Below are 20,625 nucleotides of genomic sequence, written 5' to 3' on the forward strand. Positions count from 1 at the left end.
TCTTGCCTTTCAGCTTAAAAAGAGTGTGCATCCTTGTAATCAACCTTTCAACAATGCTGCTTTCTATCCACCCTGTTGATACCCCTGAATCTATTATAAACCTTTATCAGGTCCCATCAACCTTCTCTGCCCCAAAGGAAATAACTCGAGCTTATCCAGCTTTCGTAGCTAAGATGCTGCATCCCAGGCGCATTCTGGTGAATCCCTTCTGCACTAAATGCAAGCTCAAGTTTCCTGCAGTGCAGTGACCAGAACTGCATCTATGGCCTAACCAAAGTCCTACACACCTGCAACATCACCTCCCTGTTCTTATAATCCAGTTATTCTGGTTTATTCCTTGCAACCCTTTAACAGTCTCAGTCCTCTGGCATCTCTATGCCTAGAGAGGAAATTAAAATTATTGCCAACACCTGTTATTTCCTCCTTTGCCTCACTCAACAACCCAGGTTACATTTAATCCACACATGGAGATTTATCTACCTTTAAGCCTGTCAAACCACTACAAACATCTTCTGTCTATGCTAATTTCTAAGTATATCACAATCCTGCTCATCAATTTCTATACCAACATTGTTCCTCTCCCTATGAGTATCTCATGGGTTTCAGTTTATTGGGGCACCAACACTGCTGTAGAAAGAAGTTGTTCCAGTTGGACAGTCTTCACTTGAATGATGCTGGGATGAATGTCCTGATAAATCAAACAACTAAGAACGTAAAGAGGATTTTAAAACTAATTAGGGGTGAGAGGGGGTTAAGGAGAGGGGAAATGTAGCCAGACAAAGCAGAGGGATATGGCAGCATCATTGGGCAATCATTTGGATAGTCATATATTGGACAGGAGGTAGAAACAGAGAAAGCAGTGGTAAATAGGATTGGAGAGGGTGTGATAAAGAGACATAATGAATGGTATTTGGGGAAGAATTGAATTAAAGAGGTAGAAGTAGATAACAGGCATGGCCTTCAGGCATTACAAGGCATAGTTACAAGGGGATCAAAGCTGGGAACTAAACATTGAGCGCAAGTGATTATTCAAAAAGGACAGGCAGGAGAGGGTGGTTTATTAGCCTAAGATGGAATAAGTATGAAAGCAAGAAGTGATCTTCAATTAATACACGTAGATTCTATGTGGGTGGAAATGGTACTACAGGTGCCAACAGTAACCAGACATTATAGTATAATAAATCAGCAGGCAGAGATCATGTGAAAAAAGGAGCTACATTCACTTGTGCATGACTTTAATCTATATGTAGGTCAGGAAAGTCAAATTAGTAGAGGTAGGCACAAGGAAGAAATCACAAAATGCATTTGGAACAATTTCTAAGAATACGTTTTGAACCCAACACGTAGACCAGGTGGTTTTGGATGTGGAAATGTGGAATGAAGCAGATCTAATAAATGACAGTAAAAGATCCTCTATGAAAAAGATTCATGAGAAACTTTTAAGCGAATCTTGGATTGGCACATGGAGGATAGTAAAATATAGGGTATGCAGGGTAGTTTGACCTTAGTCGGATAATAAGTCGGCACAACATTATGGGCCGAAGGGCCTGTACTGTGCTGTACTATTCTATGTTCTATGAAACAGTGCCCATAACAGTCGAATTGAGCACTCCATTCGAGGGGGAGACACTTTGGTTTGAAATAACTGCGCTCAGCTTACAAAAGAATGAGGGCAGAAGTAGTTGGAGCAGACTGGTAAAGGGGTTTAGCAACAAAGATGCTTGAAGAACAATGGCTGACATTTCAGAAAAGACATTCATGGCTCACAACAAATAGATATCCTACTGAAGATGGATTCTAGGAAGGAGATAAACCGACAACGGTTAACTAGTGAAGTAACGAATAGCATTGAACTGAAAACAAAACAACACACAATATTAGTGGTAAGCCAGAGAGTTGATACAGTTCTAAAAACTGGTAAATGATGATCAAAAAAACTTTCACTGTAAACTTTCAAGTAATATCAAGATAGACACTAAGAGTTTCATCAAACAGATGAAAAAGGAGAGGGTGAAGTGAATAAAGACCCCTCTGAGAATGAGGCCAGGGGTGGGGAATAATAATGGGAAATCAAAAATAGACAGGATTTGGACAAACACAGTGTGGAGCTGGAGGAACATAGCAGTCCAGGCAGCAGAGGAGCAGGAAAGTTTACATTTTGGATAGGGGCCCTTCTTCAGAAACGGGGAGGGGGAAGGGAGCTCAAAAATAAAGGAAAAAAGAGGACAGGTGGGGCTGGGGAAGGTAGGTGGGATGGTGATACGTTATCCAAACATCTGCGCTCTGTTTGCGACAAATGACAACAGCTTCTGGTCGTGAACCATTTTAACTACCCCCCCCCACCCCCCACTATGAGTGACATGTCCATCCTGGGTCTCCTCCAGTGTCACCGCGAAGCCACCCGTAAACTGGAGGAGCAGCACCTCATATTCTGCCTCAGGAGCCTACAGCCCAATGGCACAACCATGGGTTTCACCAGCTTCAAAATCTCCCTCCCTCTCATCCCTGCCTCCTTGACCTGACATAACGTATTCGTCTTCTCTCTCACCTATCTGTCCCTCCAACCTCACTGACCAATCCCCACCACTCCCTACCTGCACTCACCTATCACTATCCCACCTATCTTCCCCAGCCCCAGCCCCAGCCCCACCCCACCTCTCTCCCTCTCCCTCTCCCCCTCTGTTTCTGAGCTCCCTACCCCTCCCCATTTCTGAAGGGTCCAACTCGAAACGTCAACTTTCCTGCTCCACTGATGCTGCCTGGCCTGCTTCATTCCTCCAGCTCCATACTGTCTTATCTCTGACTCCAGCATCTGCAGTTCTTGCTATCTCTGAGGAGTTTGACAAATACTTTTCAGCAGTCATTACTGTAGAAGACACTAGCAGCATTCCAAAAATAAGAAGTCATCTAGGGGAGCAAAAAGGGGAAGAGGAAATTAATATAAATTTATCATTATACATCAAGTACCCAGGAAGTTACAAGGTAATGGATTCCCTGGACCTGATAGGGTACATCCTAGGATATTAAGGAAAGCAGCTACAGAAATAGTGCAGGCATTGGTAGCAATCTTCCAAGAATTTTCCTTAGATTGTGGAAAATTGGCAGTTTTCCAATGGTCTGGCATTTCAGCCTCAATTCAAAAAAGGCAACTAAAAAAACAAACAGGAAACTCTAGGCTACTTAGTATAACGTCTGTTGTTGGGAAAATATTAGCCTATTATAAAAGGTGCAATAGTAGGGAATTTTGAAAACCAGAATATATAAATTCTGTAAATCATGCCAAGTCAGTATAGCTTTACGAAGGCAAAATCATTTCTGACAAATTTGTTATAATTTTTTGAAGAGGTAACAAATAGAATTGATAGAAGGGAAGCAGATGAAATACATCTGGATTTCCAGAAGGCACTTGATGAGGTTATGCATGTTGGGCTCACCTTATTAAGTAGCTATGGTGTTGCAAGTAGCATATTAGTATGTATAGAGTATTGGCTACCTAATAGAAAACAGCATCTGGATAAAGGGTACATTTTCAGGAATGACAACCTGTAATCAACCTGTTGAGAATCAGTGATCAGTGCTAGGACCACAATTATTTACAAATATACACTAATGACTCAAATGAGGGAAACAAAATGTACTGCTGTCAGGCTTGTGGATGACAAAAATAAGTGGGGAGGCAAGTGGGGAGGATGACAAAGACTGTCTGCAAAGGAATGCAGACAGCTTAAGCAATTGTGCAAAAGGATGGTAGATGGAAAATAGCGTGGCTACATAGACCTTTCACGATAGGATTCTGCTCGGAATGGGCCATATCATACAAGTGTAAATATGCCAACTGTATTTTTTAAAAACTTTAGTGACAGACTTGTAACTCCTACCCATTGTTGTACGGTGCAGAAAAAATTGGATGACCCTGCAGCCCAATGGTATCAATGTGGACTTCACAAGCTTCAAAATCTCCCCTCCCCCACTGCATCCCAAAACCAGCCCAGCTCGTCCCCTACCCCCACTGCATCCCAAAAACCAGCCCAGCTCGTTCCCACCTCCCTAACCTGTTCTTCCTCTCACCTATCCCCTCCTCCCACCTCAAGCCGCACCTCCATTTCCCACCTACTAACCTCATCCCGCCTCCTTGACCTGTCCGTCCTCCCCGGACTGACCTATTCCCTCCCCACCTATACTCTCCTCTCCACCTATCTTCTTTACTCTCCATCTTCGGTCTGCCTCCCCCTCTCTCCCTATTTATTTCAGAACCCTCTCCCCATCCCCCTCTCTGATGAAGGGTCTAGGCCCGAAATGTCAGCTTTTGTGCTCTTGAGATGCTGCTTGGCCTGCTGTGTTCATCCAGCTTCACACTTTGTTATCTTGGATGACTGTGCTGCTGACTGGTTACCACTATTCAAGCAGAAAAAGAAGAATTTGAAACATTTCTTCACAATAACTTACTGAAATCCAAGCAACATTTACAACTCGATTAGCAGACACAAATAATTGAAATGCATGATTGAAAGATGGCTGCAGAGTCAAAGTTACTGAGCAAGACTGATTTATTCCCAATAAGTTTACTGTCAAACTATCACTGGCCTTTGTACCTTTAACTATATAATTAGGCATATCAAGGAAAAAAAATCTACAGAGCTTCCCAATGAAAAAGGGTAAGTGAGAACAGCACCACAACAACAGGTTGAGAGAAAAATCATTGAGTTCCCCTTTGACATCTCTACCCCATGACACTCACAACAATGCCTTAAATGAAGACCCTTGTTGTACAACTAGCATTCATTAAGTCCAACAACAACAAATATTAAAGGTGTTACGTTCATAAGGAAGCATCACAAGGTGCTTCACAGAAGCACAACATGAAACTGAGCTACATTAGGAAATATGTCAGATGACCATAATTTGGTCAAAGAGAGACGGGATTTAAGAAGTGTCTTAGCGGAGGAAAATGTGGTAAACATTGAGGGAGTAATTCCAGTATGAGAGCCTAGATAACCAACGGCACAGATAAATGATTGGTAATGCATAAAAGACCAGAATCAGAGAATCACATATTATGCAGGACTGTGGATACTACAGAGATCACAAAGGGTTAGAACATAGAACATTGAACAATACAGCACAGAACAGGCCCTTCAGCCCACGATGTTGTGCCGACCATTGATCCTCATGTATGCACCCTCAAATTTCTGCGACCATGTGCATGTCCAACAGTCTCTTAAATGACCCCAATGACCTTGCTTCCACAACTGCTGCTGGCAACGCATTCCATGCTCTCATGTGAAGGTTAGTTCACACTGATTGGAAACAAAGATGAATTTTGCTTTTGAATCAATGTTGTCTAGCTAGACATCAACGTAGGTCAATGACTGCACAAAGGTGCTGTGAATTCAGACATGAGCAACAGGAGTTTGTGACCTCAAGCTTACAAGGACAGAATTTGGGAAGCCAACCAGGAGGGCATTCGAACAGCCAAGTCCAGAGCTAACAAAGATATGGATTCAGATTATCTGAGACAGGAGTAAGGTCCAGCAACATTATGGAGCTGGAAATAAGCAGTCTTAGAAATCATACAAATGAGGTCAAGTCAACTCAGGATCGAATGTGATACCATGAACAGTCAAAAGAGATGGAATCAGTAGTCAGGGAACAGATGAATGGGTACTCTAGTCCTTGGCTTCAGTCACAATATTTAACCGGAGGAAATCTTTGCTTATCTGACATTAAATACTGAGTGAGCAGTCTGATAACTTGCAACAATTGAGTCGTCGACAGAAGTGGCTGCGAAGTAGAGCTGGGGTAATGAGCATACATGTAAAAACTAAATGTCACATCTCTGTAGGGTGTCACCAAGGGGCGAAGTGTAGATAAAAATGAAATGAGAAGTCCCTGATAACTTTCACCAAAGCAGAAACAGTGGAAATTATGGCCCAACTCCCCATAAACCAAAATTTCACTCCAAAATCAGGTATTAAATAAAAGCTTTGCTTAGTAATATACTTAGAGTAGGATTATTGCTGAGATACATAGTCTGTTTAAAGAAGCTGTGTACACAGTGTTGAAGACACAGAAATAGGTGGAGGGACAGGCAGTGTTGAGGAAGCATGGAGGCTGCAGAAGGACATGGTCAAGCTAGGCAAGTGAGCAAGAATTAACAGAGATTGACTTTTCTGAATGGGAACAACTTTGGAAATCTGACGCACAGAGGGAGCTGGGAGTTCTAGTTTGGATTTTCAAGGACAATGTGCAGATTCAGTTGGCAGTTAGGAAAGCAAAAGCAATGCTGGTATTCAAGAGGGCTAGAAACCAAGAACACAGATGTACTGCTGAGGCTGTACAAGGTTCTGGTCAAACTACATTTGGGCCCCATATCCAAGGGTGGAGGTGCTGGCATGGCTGGGGGGGAAGGTTCAAAGGAGTTTTACAACAATGATCCTTGGGATGAAGGGCTTGTCATATGAGGAGCGGTTGAGGACTCTGGGTCTGTACCCAATGGAGTTTAGGAGTATGAGGAGGATCGGACTGAAACTAACAGAAAACTGAGAGAACACTGAGAAGACGTTTCCACCAGGACAGTAGAGATGCAAGGGTCAGCCTCAGAGTGAAGGAACAGCCCTTTCGAACAGAGGTAGAGAAGAATTTCTTCAGCCGGTGGTGATGAATCTGTGAAACTCATTGCTGCAGAAGGCTGTGGAGGCCAATTCACTGATTGTATTTAACACAGAGATAGCTAAGTTCTTCATTAGCATGGGCCACATGGAGAAAGCAGGAGAATAGGGTTGAGAAATATATCTTTCACAATTAAATGGAAGAGCAAACATTATTTACCAAATGGCCCAATTATGTTCCTGTACAGAGTCATACAGCTTGGAAACAGACCCTTAGGTCCAACTTGCCCCTGTTGGTCAGACACCCCAATCTGACCTCGTTCCACTTGCCAACATTTGGCCCAAATCCCTCTAAACTCTTTTTACTTATGTACCCTACCAGATGCCTTTTAAACATTGTAACTGTACCTGTCTCCAGCACTTCCATACATGCATTACCCTCTGCTTAAAAATGTTACCTTTCAGATCCTTTTTAAAAATCTTTTTCCCTCTCAAGTTAAACCGATGCCCCCTAGTTTTAGGCTCCCCTACACTCGAAAAAAAAACCTTGGCCATTCAGCCTTTTCCTCTCTTCATTATTTTATATCTTGTGGTCCTAACACATTGGGTACAATGGGTATCTAAAATGGGCTAGCGTTGCACATACAAACAACGCCCTACCGTTTGATCCATGACATCAGTTTTGTTTGGAAATCAGTTTAGAATTTCCAAAAGATTTTGCAACATATAAAAAGTGAGGAAGACAAAGATTTGGTCAACTTGCATCATCCCTGATCACACAAGGAGGATCAACATCCTTGGACTGAGCAGGAACACCACATTTCAAACTTGCTTTGTTACTCTTGTAACAACAGTTAGAGTGAAGCAAGCATTTAACAAGTAAAAATCTTCGACCTTGGGCTGATTTGTACACATCTTCAGCTTCTCATGCCATAAAACGTACCCTTGCAAAAACATTCAGTGAAACCACACACAGTAATCACTGTGCAACTATGTACCAAAGTAGCACTAAATACAATGCATCAATGTACTCTTCAGACAAATGGCCAACAGCAAAATGATTGCTATACAGCATCTCTCCAGTTGATCTAACTGTATTAACCACATATTACTTATTACATTCACCATATTCTAGTCTCAATTCACCACTCCAAACTCCAACAATCCTGCAAGTTCATCCTCTTCTCAACATCCAGTGCTAGTGAAAAATGTAATATCGATCCCACTTTAAGTTCATACATTCAGTCCTTTGTTTGTATTTCCTATGTATTTATTGTTCTGACATTGCAGAATTGAGATGCTCTAATGACAACACCAATCGACTCTCCCCATCACTTGCATTATACGGCAACAAGTTTACATCTGCTGCCTCCATTATATAAAGTTGTCATGTGAAAAGGTGACCAGCAGAACACATATACATTTGCCACCAGTCCGACCTAGAAAACATGAGATGCAAACTGCTGCCCTGGCTGACGCAAGCAGAATAAACTGCAACTCAGGCTCTGATGCACATCAGCTGCAATAGCAACGAAGAAAGTTTTCTTTATAAAGAGGAATAAGTTACACATGTCACAGGTATTTTCAAAAGAAATAAACTTTCAAGGCAAACCTTTAAAATCAAGAAGTAAAGTAGGGAGATGGTGTATCAATACAATACACATTCACAATTTGCTAAAAATAATTTGGACGCTTGGAAAAACAAAAATGCCAGCAAAACTCAGCAGAGCTGGCAACATCTGTAGACAGAAAAAACAGTTGATGCTGAATCTGATGGCCCTTTATTAGTTCTAGACTCGAGCAGCTTTCTTCCTACAGATACTGACATACCTGGTGAATTTCTCCAGCACTGTTTTTATTTCAGATAGCCAGCATATGCAGTTCTGTTATAACTTGAACACTTGGTTCAGGATGCAGAAGCGTAGATTGCAAAAAGCAAAAAGAAAAACGAGCCTCTTCGGACAGATATTTTCCCTCATCCGCGTTACGGTATGCAGTTTTAGGAATTCCACATCAGAACATAAAAGAGAACGGAGTCGATCAAAAATAGTTTCAGAGATAGTGGGAGCTGCAGATGCTGGAGAATCTGAGATAACAAGGTGTAGAGCTAGATGAACACAGCAGGCCAAGCAGCATCTCAGGAGCAGGAAGAGCCTAGACCTTTCTTCAAAGAACATAAGATCTTCTCTGAACAAGGGTCTAGGCCCGAAACGTCAGCCTTCCGGTTCCTCCGATGCCGATTAAAAATAGATTTACTGAGGGTGGAACAGTGCAGATCGTACTGAACACCTCACATGAGCAAAAATATCAGCAGTCAAAACGGGAAATTCAGCGGATGCGCCTGATCAGCAAACCCCACAACGTGCAGTCCCTTCACTGAGTACTAAACTGTGCGCTCGCCCGGAAAAGACGACTGAGAGTGACCCTCACCTCTCCACCACCCCCAGCCCACACAGCCCCTCCACCCCCACGCTAACACACATACCAACCCAAGCCAGTCTGACAGTAAAACCCCGTTCTGACACCTCCCGGGGAGTAGTGAAGGGGTAACTCACCGTGCGCTGGGGAGCTCCGATGTCTCTGCCTGTCCGGCTTTGGCAGAGGGGGAAGGGGAGGGACGCCGTTACTGTCTCTAACTGACCGCTCCCGCCTCGGGCGACGCCGATCTCGTGAGAACAAACCAAATCGCGCGCCGTGCCCCACCCACAAAGTGGGGGGCGTGTTCAAATAGGCGGACACACCCACCGGGGGGCGGGCTTAAAAGGGGCGTACACAGCCACCTGGAGGCGTGTTTTAAAGGGGCAGGGCACACCCACCAGGTTGTCGCGTTTGCACAGAAAGACACACCCACCAGGAAGAGTTTAATGTGGTTAGGTACGCCCAACAGGGGGCGTGCTTGTGTTTAAAGGGGCAGGTACATTCATCAAGGGGAACAAAAAACAGAATTTGCTGGAAAAGGTCAGCAGGTCTGGATACATCTGTGGAGAGAAATCAGAATTAACGTTTCGGGTTGAGTGACCGTTTTTACTTCGTGTTCAGCAAGGGGGGGGGGAAGTCCGAAAGAAGGGTAATACCCAAAACATTGACTGCTGCTTTCCTCCAGATGCTGCCTGGCCTGCTGTTTTCTTCCAGCCCCCACCCCCGCCGTTAAAGGGGTAGGTACATTCATCAAGGAGTGTGTTTAAAGGGCCAGACATATTCATCAGGGCTATGTTTAAATCGGCAGGCACATTAAGCACAGGTCTGAGGAAAGGACGTGAAATGTTAACTGATTTTTTTTCTTCACAGATGCTGCCAGACCTGCTGAGCTTTTCCAGCAACTTCTGTTTTTGTTCCTGGTTTACAGCATCCTCAGTTCTTTCAGTTTACATTCACCAAGGCTGTTTAAAGTGGCCTGAAACGTCAACTTCCCCACTCTTCTGATGCTGTCTGGCCTGCTGTGCTCCTCCAACTTCACACTGTTATCTTTGACTCTCGCCGCGGCAGTTCTTACTGTCTCTGCTTAAGTAGATGTGCCTGCTCTTACAGACATGTTCACTATGGGGCATGTCTGTAAGAGCAGGCACATCCACTTATGGGCATGTTTCAAGTAGCAGGCACATGGTCTCAGTGTGAGGTTTTTTTCTGTGTTTAAAGGGACAGCGGCAATCCGTAATGGTATCTGTGCAGGCTCACGCACCCCATAAGGTGTTTAAATTGGCTACCACATCCATTACTGGCAGTGTTTAAAGGGGCAGGCATAGCCATGATAGGGAATGTCCAAAAGGGCAGGCACATTCATCCCTGGGGTCTGTTTTAACATTCACTGTGGGATATGTTTAAATTGGCAGGCGCCATCATCATTGGAAGAGTTTAAAGATGCACCCCCATCCACCAGAGGGTTATGTACAAAAGGCTAGCCACATCCACTACGGGAAGTGTTGAAAGGGCAGGCTCAAGCACCGTAGGGTAGGTTGAAAGGGACAGGCACATTCACCATGGGGGGGTGCTTAAAAAGGCAGGCATGTTCACACAACGCATGTATAAAAGAGCAGAAACATTAACAGGATGCGTGCTTAAAGCGGCAGGCATATCACTGATGTGGGAATATTTAAAGCAGTAGCCATATCCACTAGTGGGCAGAGATAACAAGGTGTAGAGCTGGATGAACATAACAGGTCAAGCAGCATCATAGGAACAGGAAGGCTGACGTTTCGGGCCTAAATCCTTCTCATGAAGCGTCTAGGCCCGAAACGTCAGCTTTCCTGCTCCTATGAGCTGCTTGGCCAGCTGTGTTCATCCAACTCTACAACTTGTTGTCTCGGATTCTCCAGCATCTGCAGTTCCTATTATCTCTCCACTAGTGGGCATGCTTCGTACAGAGAGGGATATGCACTTCCACTATGAGGCTATTTAAAGAAGCAGGCACATCACACATACAGCATTCTTAAAGAAGTAGGCACGTTCACAGTGGTCTATTTTTAAAGGGGTAGGTATAAACACACCACTCGGCATATGTAAAAGAAACAAACTCTTCCACCCGAGGTCTGTTTATAGGGTAAGCGCATTTAAAACAAATGGGCTGTTTAAAGTGGCAGACACATCCACTATGGGCTATAGTTAAAGGGACACACACATCCTCCATGTGACATTTTGAATGATTAGGCATGTCTCCCACAGGGCATATTTAAAGGAGCAAGCATGTGCACCATTGGGCAGTGCCATTGAAAAGGCAGTGACATCCACCATAAAGTGCATTTAAAGGGGCAAGCACTTCCAAAATGATGCATCTTAAGCAGTAGGCGCACACACAACATAGGGTTAGTATGAGGAAGTTTAGGCACATCCACCATGATATTTAAAGGAGGAAGCACATACAGCGTGTGATGCATTCAAGGGGTAGGAACATTCACAAAAGGTGGGTGTAAAGTGGCAGGACGAGTCACATGGAGCATATTTAAAGGGGCAGGCACATCTCCTCTGGGGCACGTTTAAAGTTCCATACACATCCATCATGGAGTCCATTTAAAGTAGCAGATACTTTTATAATGAGGCCTTTAAATGGACAGGCATATATAGACCATAGGACATGTACAAAGAGAGCAAGCACATCCAACCCAGATAACAAAGGTGTAGAACTGGATGAACACAGCAGGCCAAGCAGTATCATAGGATCAGGAAGGCTGACGTTTCAGGCCTGGACCCTTCATCTGATGAAAGGTCTAGGCCCGAAACATCAGCCTTCCTGATCCTGTGATACTGCTCGGCCTGCTGTGTTCATCCAGCTCTACACCTTGCTATCTCAGATTCTCCAGCATCTGCAGTTCCTATTATCTCCCCATATCCAACCCAGAGTCTGTTTAAAGGTGCAGGCAAATTCAGCATGTGACATGTTTAAAAGGGTATACAATCAACCATGGGATATAGTAAAGGGGCAGGAAAATACATCTCAGTTGCTGTTAAGAGATAGGCTGATGCACTATAAAGGGTATTTCAAGGGGCAGGCACATCCACCTTGTGGCAAATTAAAAGAAGTAGGGACATCCACCATGGAGTGTGTGTACAGGCACACGTACATATTCCAGGGGGCGTATTTAAAGGAACAAACAGAGAATGCGGTAGACACTAACCAAGTCTGGTAGTGTCTGTGGCGAGAAGTAGAGTTAATGTTTTGGTGTCTGGTATGAGTCTCCTATAGAACAAACACTGTTCTGTGCTTAAAGAGTCAGGTATCTCCTACTCAGCGCATATATACAGGATCATGTACATTTCTCTGTAATGTGTGTTTTTAAAGGTGAAGGCATATTCTTCTTGTAGCCCGTTCATAGGTGTGAGCACAACAGACACTGTGTACTTAAAGGGGCAGGCAATTTCTCTAGGGCACATTTAAAGGGAAGGCACATTCCTTCTGGAGGCCATTTAAGCAGGCATGCACAGTCCCCATGCTGTATTTAAAGCAAACAGAATTGCACAGGTTCTCAGCACAAACTCTACAACTGACATAGTCACTGGAACACCCAATCATAGCAAGACACGAGGAAGATGCATTGTCCGTAACCGCATGTGCACGCACTGCCATGCACAGGGAAAACAAAACACACGCACACCCAGTCATCATCTGATGGCTATATCTGAAAAGCTAATGAAGGTATCTCCCCAGATGGCCACACAGCACATCCCTGACAGCCACGGCCCATGAATCCCAGGATCCTCCACTCACCAGAATAAAGCCTAGGCCAACTCAACTCACGACTTGGCCATACAACTAATTATAGAAACTTGTTATCATCAAAACAGGCTTTGGGAACGGGGAAGAAGCCAAGTCACATCACTCCCAGTCAGGGATATGAGTCGAAAGCTGTAGGAATAGACCAAGCTGGAAATTACTGGAAAAGCTCAGCAAGTTCGATTTCTCTCCACAGACATTGCCAGAGTTAATGTTTTGGGTTGAGTGACCTTTCCTCAGACCCGTAGGGCTGTAGGAATAGGACTAGGGTGGAGCTCACAGTCTTCTCAGTAGTGAAGACCAGGAAGATCAGGCATGAGGTCCAGGAAACAGGTGGCCAATCTATAAACAAGTATTATGTGAGCAGCAAAGTTACATTTCTCTTTTGTCTTTTAGAGCATAGCTTTCTTGCTAAGTTTTAAATACATCCAAAAGAAAAGCAAACAAGGCTTGAAACTATTTAAAAAAAGAAATTCTGCACGTTACAAAAGGAAATGACTTTCAGAGGTAATCATTGCATCGCAAACAAGTGGTCCAGCAATCTACAGTAAAGTATCATCTGATATCCTGCCAGTAGCATCTAAATGAAGTGCTTAACAAATCACACTGACAATACCCCCAGCAAAACAAAGAGTAGTGAACGTACGGGTCACTCTGACAATGTCATTGAAAATATCAATGTCATTGAACCGCCTAAAGGGTTTGCAATAATTCAAATCATGTCATAGAAAACTGGTGAAGATTGGCAGAAGGGCAAATGCTACTATATTAATCCTCCAGATTCTAAGAAAGTTTGGACCCACAGACAAGGGAAGCTGTGATGAAATCTCTCAATGTAAAATTTGCAGTACACAATGATTCACTAATTCCATGAGCAAGGTCAATAGTACAATGATTCCATATGAATGTTACAAATGTTATACTTCATAGACACTGCTGCACCAGCAATTGAATGAATGAAGGAATAATTTATTGCCACATGTATTTTAGAGTCTTGTTTCAAAGGTATGGAGGGGTGAGGAGGTACCCAGTCAGTGACCGGGGTGGATATAGTGAGGACGTGTGTTTGGGCTAAGACGAGGGGATCAGTTTAATAGTTACCAAACAGTCAGACAATGTACTTTATAGTTTAATTTCTCCTGAATAATTACTTATTTAGCATAACCTTCAACATTTTTTGAATTAAATGGATGCATTCAAAAGGGTTCCAGACATAAGGAACTCTCCATTGGAAGCTTCAATTTCCTGGGCAAGTCCCTTGAAGTCACACAGGGATCCGATGCACAACTCCCAACTATACGGCCATGAGAATATTCAGATCTTTTTAATAGTTCCATTGCAGGAGACATCCACATTTGCATTCTCCTGAATACCCTACTGCTGTGGCAAATGAAATTGTCCCAGGAACATGGTGTGGCCTACAGCATCCAGAAGATCCTCTAATGTAGTCTTTGTTGCAAGACAAATGCCATAACAGCATTAAGAACTTTTCAAACAAACAAAAAAAAGTGCACTAAAAAAACTCAGCCAGTCTTGCAGCATCTGTGGAGAGAAACAGCGTAAACATTTCATCCCATCCCCCCACTGCATCCCAAAGCCAGCCCAGCCTGTCTCTGTTCTTCCTCTCACCCATCCCTTCCTCTCACCTCAAGCCGCACCTCCATTTCCTACCTACTAACCTCACCCTGCCTCCTTGACCTGTCCGTCTTCCCTGGACTGACCTCTCCCCTCCCTACCTCCCCACCTATACTCTCCTCTCCACCTTCGGTCCGCCTCCCCCTCTCTCCCTATTTATTGCAGAACCCTCTCCCCATCCCCCTCTCTGATGAAGGGTCTAGGCCCGAAATGTCGGCTTTTGTGCTCCTGAGATGCTGCTTGGCCTGCTGTGTTCATCCAGCTTAACACTTTGTTATCGAGTAAACATTTTGAGTCTGGTATGACTTCTTCAGAACTGAACAGACCTGAAGAAGCGTCACTGGACTGGAAATGTTATCAGGACAGATGGATAAAGTGGTTAAGGCATACTATTAGCTGAGGCATAGAGTTAAATAGCAGGAAGGTTATGCTGGAACTGTATAAAATATTGGTTAGGCCACAGCTATAGTACTGTGTGCAGCTTTTCCTCACCACAGATGCTGCCTGACCTAATCAGTGTCTCCAGTATACTCTGAATTTGTTTGTTTCAGATCTCCAGTATTGACATTCTCTATTTTGTTATGACAGAAATTCTTCATTGGATTCGTCATATTGACCAAAGCAATTTTTAGTTTATTTAATTCTTTCATGGTATTTCGGCATCACTAGCAAGGTCAACATTTGCTGTTCATCCCTAATTGCCCTTTCTCTGAGTGGGCTCTTGCAGCTGGCAGTTAAGAGTCAAGCTCATGGCTTTGGAGTCACATATGGGTCAAATTGGGTGTGGACTGCAGATTTTCTTTCCTAATCAACATTAACGAATCAAATGGGTTTGTACAACACTAAATGATAGTTTCATGTTCACCATTGCTAAGGCTAGCTTTCACTTCAAGTATTTTTTTAAACTTTACTGATTCTAAATTCTACTAGCTTCCACAGTCAGATTTGAACTGATGTCCTCTGGGCATGAGTTGTGACCTCTGGATTATCAGTCTAGTGACATTTTCACTGTACCATCAATTGACTAAGTAATTTGCATGACTCTGTGGACTGAGTTCCAAAGATCTGGATGTCCAAGAAATTTCTCAAACCTGAAATTGCTTCATGCTGCTAATGACTGGGGATAAACCAGGAAACTACAGGCCAATCTGTCTAGCCTTGGTGGTGGGGAAACTATTGGAAGCAATTCTGATGGACAGAATTAATCCACATTTGTAGAGGTAGGGATTAATCAAAGACAGTCAGCATGGTTTTGTTAAAAGGAAGTTATGTCTGACCAATTTGATTGAATTTTTCAGAGGTAAACAGATGTGTACATGATGGCAGTGCTTTTGGTGCCGTATACCTGGGCTTCATCAAGACATTTGATAAGGTCCTACATGAAAGACTGAGGGCAAAGTTAAGAGCCTATGGGATCCAAGGAAATTTGGTAAATTGGCAGGAAGCAGAGAGTAATGTTTGAGGCTGCTTCAAGGTTATGTGGAACAATCCCTCTTCCATACCTACACTGGCCCTGAACCCCACCTCTTCCTCCGTTACATTGATGACTGTATCGGTGCTGCCTCATACTTCCAAGAGGTGCTTGAACAGTTCATCCACTTCACCAACACCTTCCACCCCAACTTTAAGTTCACCTGGACCACCTCTGATACCTCACTTTTCTTCCTGGACTTCTCTGTCTCCATCTCTGGCAGCCACCTAGAAACCGATGTCCATTTCAAGCGTACAAACTCCCACAGCTACCTAGAATACACCACCTCCCACCCACCTTCCTGCAAAAATGCCATCCCCTATTCCCAATTCCTTCGCGTCCACCACATCTGCTCCCAGGATGAGACATTCCACTCCCAAACATCTCAGATGTCCTCATTTTTCAAGGACTGCAACTCCCCCCCTACCTCAGTGGTCGAGAATGCCCTCAACCGTGTCTCCCGCATTTACTGCAATTCATCCCTCACACCTCCTCCCCACAATAACAATCAAAACTGAATCCTGCTCGTCCTCACGTACCACCCCAACAACCTCCGGATCCAACTCATCACCCTCTGACATTTCCACCATCTGCACCCGACCCCACCAAAGACATTTTTCCCTCCCCACCCTTATCTGCTTTCTGGAGAGACCACTGTCTCCAGGACTCCCTTGTTCGCTCCACACTCCCCTCCAGCCCCACCACACCCAGCATTTTTACTGCAACCGCAGGAGGTGCTACACCAGCCGCTACACCTCCGCCCTCACCCCCATTCCAGGCCCCAAGAAGACTTTCCACACCAAACAAATGTTCACCTGCAACTCTGCTAATGTGGTATACTGCATCCACTGTTCCCATTGTGGCCCCCTGTACATCATGGAAACCAAGCGGAGGCTTGGGGGCCACTTTGCAGAACACCTATGCTCAGTTCGCACTAAACAACTGCACCTCCCAGTTGCAAATCATTTCAACTCCTCCTCCCATTCCTCAGAAGACATGTCCATCCTGGGCCTCCTGCAGTGCTACAACGATGCTACCCAAAGGTTGCAGGTACAGCAACTCATATTCTGCTTGGGAACCCTGCAGCCCAATGGTATCAATGTGGACTTCACAAGCTTCAAAACCTCCCTTCCCTCCACTGCATCCCAAAACCAGCCCAGCTCGTCCCTGCCTCCCTGACCCGTCCTTCCTCCCACCTATCCCCTCCTCCCATCCCCATCTCCTACCTACTAACCTCATCTTGCCCCCTTGACCTGTCTGTCCTCCCTGGACTGACCTACATCCTCCCTACCACCCCACCTACACTCACCTCTACTGGCTCCATCCCTGCCTCTTTGACGTATCTATCTCCTCTACACCTATCCTCTCCTCTATCCATCTTCTATCCACCTCCCCGTCTCTCCCTATTTCTTTCAGAACTCCCTTCCCCTCCCACATTTCTGAAGAAGGGTCTAGGCCTGAATCGTCAGCCTTCCTGCTCCTCTGATGCTGCTTGGCCTGCTGTATTCATCCAGCTCTACACCTTGTTATTGGTAATGATTGAGGGGTGTTCTTCCAACTGGAGATCCACGTTGGGGGCCTGGCTGTTTGTAGTTGAAATAAATGATTTAGCCTTAAATGTAGAAGACTTGATCAGCAAATTTGCAGATGGTACAAAAATTGGTGGAGTGGTAAGTACTATAAAGGATAGCCGTAAATTACAGGAGGATCTAGACAGGCTGGTCAAATGGGCTAATGAGCGGCAAATGGAATTTAATCTGGATAAATGTGAGATAATGTACTTGGGCAGGACAAACATGGCAAGAGATACTTGACGAATGGTAGGACTCAAGGAAGCACCAGGGATCAAAGGGATCTATACGCGCTTATATGCTAGTCCCTTAAGGTATCAGGACAGGGGGAACAATGTGGTTAAGGCATATTATCGGCTGAGGCATTGGGTTAGATAGTAGAAAATTTATGCTGGAACTGTACAAAGTATTGGTTAGGCCACAGCTATAGTATTGTGTGCAGTTCTGGAGTCCACCATTATAGGAGAAACTGACAGGAGACAGTACAGAGGAGATTTACCACATTTACCAGCCTGGGCTGGACAGTTTCAGTTATGAAGAAAGATTGGATAGACTGGAGTTATTTTCCTTACAGCAGTGGAGACTGAGGGTGTATGCAAATGAGATATATGAAATTAAGAGGGGCACAGATGGGGAAGTCAGGACAAAATGTTTCCTCTGGATGAAGGGATTAATGACCAGAGGGTTTAGATTCAAGGTAGAGTAAGAGGTGTACTGGAGATATCAAGAAGAACTTTTCTCCAAAGGGTGGTAGGAAACTGGAACTCACTGCCTGTAAGGGTGGGGGAAGAATAAAACCTCATACTGCTGAACAAGTATTTAGATGTGCATTTGCGATGCCAAGGCTCTGGGTCAAGTGCTGGAAAATAGGATTAGAATAATTAGATGGCTATTTTTGAACTGTGTGGATGCAGTGGGTAAAAAGGCCTTTTCTACAGCTGTAAACTTCTATGACTACAATTGTCTTGAGTGGAAAATCTGAATTAGATGCCTTCAAAATCCACAGCAGGATTGAGCAAGGCTGTACGATAGACCCCATACGATTTACAATCCATCTTACAATGACTTTTCACCTCAAAGATCCACTGCCAAAACCAGAAATTGCTGGAGAAAATCCATAGGTCTGACAATATTTGAAGAGAAAACAGAGCTCATATCCCATGACCTTTCTTCAGAACTGAAGATCAACTTGCTCCAGCATCAGTTTAAAAGTACCATCTAGACGACTTGTATCGGTGATAATGGGAACTGCAGATGCTGGAGAATCTGAGCTAATAAAATGTGAGGCTGGATGAACACAGCAGGCCAAGCAGCATCTCAGGAGCACAAAAGCTGACGTTTCGGGCCTAGACCCTTCATCACAGAGGGGGATGGGGTGAGGGTTCTGGAATAAATAGGGAGAGAGGGGGAGGCGGACCGAAGATGGAGAGAAAAGAAGATAGGTGGAGAGAGTATAGGTGGGGAGGTAGGGAGGGGATAGGTCAGTCCAGGGAAGACGGGCAGGTCAAGGAGGTGGGATGAGGTTAGTAGGTAGGAGATGGGGGTGCGGCTTGGGGTGGGAGGAAGGGATGGGTGAGAGGAAGAACAGGTTAGGGAGGCAGAGACAGGTTTTGACTGGTTTTGGGATGCAGTGGGTGGAGGGGAAGAGCTGGGGTGGTTGTGTGGTGCAGTGGGGGGAGGGGACGAACTGGGCTGGTTTAGGGATGCGGTGGGGGAAGGGGAGATTTTGAAGCTGGTGAAGTCCATATTGATACCATTAGGCTGCAGTGTTCCCAAGCGGAATATGAGTTGCTGTTCCTGCAACCTTCGGGTGGCATCATTGTGGCACTGCAGGAGGCCCATGATGGACATGTCATCTAAAGAATGGGAGGGGGAGTGGAAATGGTTTGCGACTGGGAGGTGCAGTTGTTTGTTGCGAACCGAGCGGAGGTGTTCTGCAAAGCGGTCCCCAAGCCTTCACTTGGTTTCCCCAATGTAGAGGTAGCCACACCGGGTACAGTGGATGCAGTATACCACATTGGCAGATGTGCAGGTGAACCTCTGCTTAATGTGGAATGTCATCTTGGGGCCTGGGATGGGGGTGAGGGAGGAGGTGTGGGGACAAGTGTAGCATTTCCTGCAGTTGCAGGGGAAGGTGCCGGGTGTGGTGGGGTTGGAGGGCAGTGTGGAGCAAACAAGGGAGTCACAGAGAGAGTGGTCTCCCTGGAAAGCAGACAGGGGTAGGGATGGAAAAATGTCTTGGGTGGTGAGGTCGGATTGTAGATGGCGGAAGTGTCGGAGGATGATGCGTTGTATCCGGAGGTTGGTGGGGTGGTGTGTGAGAACGAGGGGGATCCTCTTTGGGCGGTTGTGGCGGGGGTGGGGTGTGAGGGATGTGTTGCAGGAAATGCGGGAGACACGGTCAAGGGCGTTCTCGATCACTGTGGGGGGAAAGTTGCGGTCCTTGAAGAACTTGGACATCTGGGATGTGCGGGAGTGGAATGCATTTCAAGCCCACCGACTCCCACAGCTACCTAGAATACACCTCCCACCCACCCTCCTGCAAAAATTCCATCCCCTATTCCCAATTCCTCCACCTCCGCCGCATCTGCTCCCATGATAAGACATTCATACATAAGACATAAGGATTCCCCTCGTTCTCATACACCACCCCACCAACCTCCGGATACAACGCATCATCCTCCGACACTTCCGCCATCTACAATCCGACCCCACCACCCAAGACATTTTTCCATCCCCTCCGCTGTCTGCTTTCCGGAGAGACCACTCTCTCCGTGACTCCCTTGTTCGCTCCACACTGCCCTCCAACCCCACCACACCCGGCACCTTCCCCGCAACCGCAGGAAATGCTACACTTGCCCCCTCACCTCTTCCCTCACCCCCATCCCAGGCCCCAAGATGACATTCCACATTAAGCAGAGGTTCACCTGCACATCTGCCAATGTGGTATACTGCATCCACTGTACCCGGTGTGGCTTCCTCTACATTGGGGAAACCAAGTGAAGGCTTGGGGACCGCTTTGCAGAACACCTCCGCTCGGTTCGCAACAAACAACTGCACCTCCCAGTCGCAAACCATTTCCACTCCTCCTCCCATTCTTTAGATGACATGTCCATCATGGGCCTCCTGCAGTGC

General features: G+C 45.2%; 1 protein-coding gene across 6 annotated transcripts in view; it reads right to left on the reverse strand.

The window, feature by feature from the left end:
• Nucleotides 1–20,625, reverse strand: part of septin2 (septin 2) — a 105,490-nt gene that overhangs the window by 68,360 nt on the left and 16,505 nt on the right. For 3 of the 6 annotated variants that reach the window (XM_059650954.1, XM_048541815.2, XM_048541812.2), the window contains exon 1: nt 9,164–9,271. The exons of the other annotated variants lie outside the window; for them this stretch is intronic. The gene's annotated coding sequence lies outside the window, so the exon portion shown is untranslated. Of the gene's footprint in view, nt 1–9,163; nt 9,272–20,625 lie in introns of those variants that run through there. 6 annotated transcript variants of the gene reach the window in all.

The sequence above is a fragment of the Stegostoma tigrinum genome, chromosome 14 (genome assembly GCF_030684315.1).
Source record: "Stegostoma tigrinum isolate sSteTig4 chromosome 14, sSteTig4.hap1, whole genome shotgun sequence".
NCBI classification, from domain to species: domain Eukaryota; kingdom Metazoa; phylum Chordata; class Chondrichthyes; order Orectolobiformes; family Stegostomatidae; genus Stegostoma; species Stegostoma tigrinum.